Genomic DNA, 7313 nt, shown 5'->3' on the forward strand with positions numbered 1-7313 from the left:
CTGTCCGCGTACGCTGGGCGTACCCTATGGTACGCTGCGCGTACGCCCCTCCTCCACGCGATTCATTAAACCCATTACGCCTAGCGTACAACGGGTTACGCCCCGCGTACGACTTATGGGTAGAATACATCTTGGTCCAACAAAAGGCCCACTCTCAACTAAATCTATTATAGCCCAAAATAAAACTCGAGAATTAAATAAACTTATACCTCGGGAAAAACGATCGTTACAGTGCAACAATAAAGAAGCAAAAAACGTCAAAGAGCAAAATACCGTGAAAGATATATTGAAGAAGTTGCCTTCAATAAACACTAGATCGACACCTAGATTGATGATAGATGTTGTAAGTTCTTTGACATCAGAACAAAAAGATTGGTTGAAACGGATGGGATTTAAAGCATTTTTGAAGATCAACATTAAGAGTATTCCCTTAAAACTTTGCCATTTTGTGCTTAAGCATTATGATGAAGGCACAAACAGTATTCTGATTAAAGGAAAAAGAATAAAGATCACAAAGGAAAAAATTCATAAAGTGTTTGGTTTACCCAAAACCAAGGTTGTAAAAATCGCTTGACGGTAGCTCGACGGTCGACTAGTGTTAAGAGATTAATCGGTCTTCGCGGGGATTAATCGATGATTAATTGGAGACCATAGATTATTAATAAAATATTAAAATTAATTAAATATTAATATATCTTAAGAAAAACAAGTACTTCAAAATTAAAAAATAAGAAAAATTGTAATTTGGAAATTTGAAAATACGAAAATTTGAACATTTTGGTATAATATTTGAAATTTTGAAATTTTGAAAATTTTGGAGTAAAAAAAGAAAGTTGGTTTTTTGAATTTTTTTAAATTTTTTTTGACTTTTTTCAATTTTTTTGACTTTTGTTGACCGATTAATCCCACCCAGGCCGATTAATCCCGTTCAACCCGATTAATCCTAAATTCCCGATTAATGCCCTAATCATCGACGGTTGGAGAATGTCAAACGATTAATCCACAATTAATCGCCGATTAATCCCGATTTCCGCAACCATGCCCAAAACTGGAAAAAGCTTATTTGACTTGGACATGGTTAGCGAAGATCATCAAGTGTTTGATGGATGGATGAAGGAACTTGAAGGTGGAAAGGCAAATGCAACAAACTACAAGAAGATTATTCAAAAATCCGAACAAGTGGATATGAATTTCAAGCTGGGTTTCATAGCTTTATTTGTTAATACGTTTGCAGAATCCATTCCTATGGGGACAAACAACTTAGTTCCAGTTAGAGCACTTGTTAAAGTAGATGACATTTCTAAAATCGATTGGTGTGCGTATTTGTTGTACTGTGTGAAAAATTCAAAAGGGAGATGGCGTCCAGACAACCCCAAGTGTTATTACAGAGGCCCGATGTTGTTGATGTTGGTATGTTTTTTCATATACTTATTTTTTTCTTAAAAATGGATATCTAATATGATGTTGAAATAATGCAGCGAATTTACTGTGATGAAATTGAATGCAAGCTCCAAAAATAGAACGTAAAACACCATTAGTTACGATGTGGACAACAGATAAGTTGAAGGAAAGACAATCTTTTGAGATTGAAGCTTGTGGATTTGGGGTTGGAAATCTAATTGAACAAAGTTCAAATTTAGAACGTGATAAGAATGAGAACCAGGACATACGTATTGAGGTATATTCTAAGTAGAATATATTATTTAATTATGTCTTAGAATATATTTGAATTATGTCCTAAATTAATATAAGAAAAATATTCTAATGTCTTTTTTCCCCAGGAGTATGAAGTAAAGTATGAAACAGTTTTCAATAATGTCTCAACTAAAAAGGATAATATGGAAGATATTATTTTGCATTGTCTATCGAAATTCTATGAAGATAATAGAATGAAGGAGATGATAAGGAAGTTTAGAGACATATTTTCAACTACACTTTTTTCTAGTCGAGAAAAGGGTAATAAATAGGATTTGATAGAAGTTTGGAATTACTTAAACGTGGTTATGGTGACTAAACAACAATTCCTTTTGTAATATCTATTTTATTTTGAACAAATTATATAAAAAAATGTTGTCTAGTATTATGTAAGAAACTTGATATGGTTTATTAGGTGATTAATGCTTAATGAATAGTTGGTATTATGATCACTTCTTAATGGTCATGGTAGAATATTCTATAGTAAACAAAAAAATATTAAAATATTCTAATAAAATAATGTTAAAGGCATCATTATTCTATTAGAATAATAAAAGATGTTGCATATATATACCAATATAATATTCATATAATATTCTTATATGTATAATATTGTATTATAATAATTTGGTAACAAAACATTATACAGTAATTATCATACATAAGACTATTCATATATACTTCAATGCAAAAATTATGTAAGATTATATAAGAATACACTGCAATCATCATACAAAAGATGTTTGCCCTTTAAAATTATGTTGTAATCTGTACAATTAACTTACATTATGTAAGATTCTAATATTATATGAAATATTATGTAATATTCTGAATTTACAACTTATAGTGTTATAGGAATATATAGAATAGTCTATAGAAAAAAATTGATTTACAGAAAAGAAATGTTTATAATGTTAATGTGTAATAATCTGAAAGATTGTAATATGATGTAATATTATATTATAATATGAACTATTCTAATTCAAACCATCATTCCCTTCAAGTGTGTAGGAAACTAAATAATACGTAGGAACCTAGACTAATAAACTTTTTAAACGAGTGAGAAACATATAAGTTTATAAAATGAAATGAATACTTTTAGGATAAATATCAAACTTTTCTCTCGAATTTGAAACGTATTCTAAAAACCTCATAGATTAAAAACCAAATTTCAAGTTTGTATTATAAAAAATATATCACAAGGTTACAGTATTTACTAATATGTTGTTAATTGATACGCAATATTATGAAATTGTATGGAATATTATAATATTAAAGTGTAATATTCTAAATTGTGTTATAACATATAAAATGAACTTATATTAAGTAAGATTCTAATGTTATATTTAACATTTTGAATATACATACCATTCTAACAGAATAATTTAATTAGATTGTCTATATTCAAGTTACAACTTAATATTCTTACAAAATAATGCTATAGGATGTTTGTATATGTAGAACATTCTAAATAGAATGTAACACTAAATGATTATATGAACATCAAATATCAAACTAGAATATAGCAATATATATGTAAGAAAATTAAAATAATGCACAGTTTATTTGTACATACCAATGTAAAAGTAAAAACTTAGAATATAGTGTTATCGTTTTATTCAATTACCTCAAATACATCACTTGAAACCAAACAAAAAAAAAAATATAAGCAAATTTACAACATCCCACTACATTGAATGAGAAACTACATAAAATTATTATCGAGCCACATTCTCTACAGTTCCATTCAAGACTTACCTAAAAAGTTGTAATGATAGAAGACATGAAAGATTTAGCTAATTTAATAATTATATGTACCACTTTATACTCTGAGAGGGATGAAAGGGGTTTGATGGGTATTAGGATATATATCTACTGCAGTAACAATGTTTAAAGTTGCACAAATGTAGAGAACAATTTCATCAAGAAAGAAATAAAGAGAGTGTAGGGAGTAAATTAAACCAACATCCTCATTGTAGATTTCGATTCTAAAGATGAACTAAGTCCTCATCATCCATCAACTTCTTAGCATGGACTAAGAACCATTGAAACCAACATGTCAATATGCTTCTTGAATCTTGAAGTTATCATCATTAATTAATGGTGGCAAGATAGGGATGATACGCTTCTTCCAACATATACACTGAACATTTGCATAGATGATAGTTGTATGTCCTTCAACCACTGAAAAAAGAAGTACACCAATCATCACTAATTTAATAAAAATCAGCTTGGACTTTAGGGTCAATATCATTAAATAGTAACAAAGTTTAAGGGTGGGAAGGAAGGAGTGATATATTAGACTCTACATCAGACTCTTTAGTTATTCAGGACTTTCATCAAACAAGTGGAGTACACGTATAATGTAAGAGAATTGGCTCAAGAACAATAATAGTTATATACATACCTCATTGATTTTATAAAATGACCACAAAAAAACACATAGATACGTTGTTTTTGCTTGCTTATCATCATTTAATATGTGCTCGAATGCATAGAGAAAACCAAAATCTTGAAATTAATAATCGATGGCTGAAATCAAATACTTGAAATGATAATAGATTTAATATGAATTTAAATTGATAAAACACCTGGTTTGAGATCAAACTCGAAGCATCAATGTGATGGACATCGATATTAGTTGATGATTGATTACCAATGTTGATGAATAGCTAAAAATCATTGATCTGAAAGTGATGAAAACTCCGGGGAAGAAAAATCAAACCTTGATCAATTAATAAAATCATGATGTAGAGTAAAAAGCACAGCTTGAAAGATCGTTAGGAATTGTTGAAGATGAAGATTAGCAGAAATCGACTGAACGCTTGAACTTCTACCTTGGATGAAATCGATGATCACAGAGCTAAAATCGATAAAAATATTGTAATGAATTATTGATGTCGATAGATGAACATAAATCTCAATCACTCAAATCAAAGAAAAAAGAATATTGATTAGCATGAATTGAAGATTAAGGAATGTTGATCGATTAGTGTGAATGGGTAGAAAGAATCTAAGCAGCTGGGTTTTGTGATAATGTGAAGATAATAGATCTGATGATCTAAAATTTAACCTGGTGACTAATCTACCCCTAATTAACTATTTTTTTTAGATTAATTAGTGTTAATCACGTTTTCTTATGAGCCACAAGATCAGTTTTGATCAAAGGCTCAGATTTGGTCCCCATGTCTCACAAAATATAGGTGGTCTCAAATGAACCTCTACCTACCTACCTAATATATATATATATATATATATATATATATATATATATATATATATATATATATATATATATATATATATATATATATAAGACGAATATCCGCGCGTTGCGCAAGAATACAATTATATATTTAAAATAATAACTTTTACCAAATTAACATAAAAACACTAAAAAAATATGTTATAACATTTATATTAACTCTTCATTTATAAATCAAAAATCTCTTCAAATACATTAATGTTTTTAATGAGCAAAACTTTACAACCTTATAAAAAAAATGGAAAATAAAAAGCTATTAGTGATTACTAATTAATAATCATAAGTTAAAAATTCTTGAGTTGTAACTAAAAAATATACATAAATTAGAAAACTCTTGAGTTGTAGTGTGAATTTCAAATAAATGCGGTACTTGGAAATGTGTATTTATTATTATTATTATTATTATTATAAATAATTGGTTTTGATGCATCATTTTAATCCCTTCAATTATTAAATATAAATATATTTTATTATAAATTTATTACATACATAGGTGCATATATATGTTAAACAAATCACATATAATATATATTTTCATAAATGTCATATGTAATTCTTGTTGTAGTAATATGGATAAATTACTTTCATATAAAGAACATGTCATGATAAGCCAATCATAATTACATATCAATGTTAAAAATTATGTTATCGTTTAAACATTATCTTGTAAATATGTTATGTAGGATAACCTAACAAAAAAATAATATAAAATAAACATAATCAAAATAGAAAAACTACAATCAAATAAATAAAAACTTTGGGTGGTTGAATATATAAATAAAAATGTTACACATATATATATATATATATACATTTAAATCAAAAGAAAAAACTAACATTAGTCTACTTTGCTCAAACAAGAAAACCTACATCCGATTTCTGAATCTTCTTCCTTCATTTAACACCATTCAACCATACAAACTTGATGACAGTTCTTCACTAACCTGCAATCAAAATGTTTTTCTTGAAAAAAAAAAGAATTGAAAAGATATTCCATGCAAAACATTTATGTTTGGAGAGTCACATTCAAGATTGAGTAATACACACAAATCACATATAAAGATTAAATGAGAAATTGAATATAAAGAAAGAATAAAAAAACTTCATTTGTTTAGGTTGAAAGAAAAATCATATTACAATTATCATCGATGCAACATAACCCATTTCTTCAAATCATCATATTTGGATCGTGGATGCTTCAACTATATGAAAACTTTTGAATCACAATATTTTAAACCAAATGACGACTTTTTGTAAGAAAAATGTACTGATATAACTACATATATAATAAGAGAATGCAACAAATTATTAGAAACTTATAAATATTATAAATGTTATTAATTAAGGAATATAAAAAGTTATGTAGGTTTCAAATCAATATGGTTTAATAAAACAAAATATCTCTAAGCATATGATTTTGAATGGTTTGGTTTGAGTAAACAAAATATCTCTAAACATACGATTTTGAATGGTCTAATTTATACTACTGGGAAAAAAATATAACGAGATCAAACTATAAGTAAAAATGATACATTCATCAACAATCTTGACGAATTAGTATAACAAACTTACAAATTAAAAGCTCTAATATAGTAACATATCTTCAAAAGTGGTCACAAGTCCTCAACCCAACACAAAAACCTTTAAGTTTGTATTCTTTTTGAAATTTGTATATGATTTGTATGCATGTCTTCCGAAAAGATTGATCTTTTTATAGTAAACTTTTCACTAAATGCTAATTAAATATAATATAAGTTATAACACTTTTGAGTGTTAAATCATAATCAAGAAAATTTTTGAGTTGCATTAGTTAAAAAAAGGGGGTTTCAAATGATTGTGGTTTGAGGAACTTAAAAAATGGGGTTTCAAATGCATGAGATTCAAGAAAAAATGCTAGCTTTATAAGTATATATATATATATATATATATATATATATATATATATATATATATATATATATATATAGTGAAGTTTTTAGGTCGTGCTAATCACGGCCCACAAAAGTCTTTGTAGGAAATTAAAAAAAAGGAAGCTTAGTGTTATAATAGACAATTAAATAAAAGTACATTGTTATTTCTCTTATTTACCGCTGATCAAAACAACCTTATTTCTTCACACCTGCATTGCTTTGAGTTTTTTTTTTTCTATCTTTTAACAATGACCATTATCAAGAATCTGGAGAAACATATCACAAACATAAAATAAATGTTATGACCAACTCTTTTTGCTAATTTCGTATATTATCATTTCAAGTGCACGAAAGCCAAAAGTATGCAACCTATCTGCATACCTTACGACAATCTCCAAAACCCAAATCACAAAACAATTTCAAACACCAATTATAAAAACTGT

Source organism: Lactuca saligna, chromosome 5 (genome assembly GCF_052625555.1).
Source record: "Lactuca saligna cultivar CGN05327 chromosome 5, ASM5262555v1, whole genome shotgun sequence".
Classification (NCBI taxonomy): domain Eukaryota; kingdom Viridiplantae; phylum Streptophyta; class Magnoliopsida; order Asterales; family Asteraceae; genus Lactuca; species Lactuca saligna.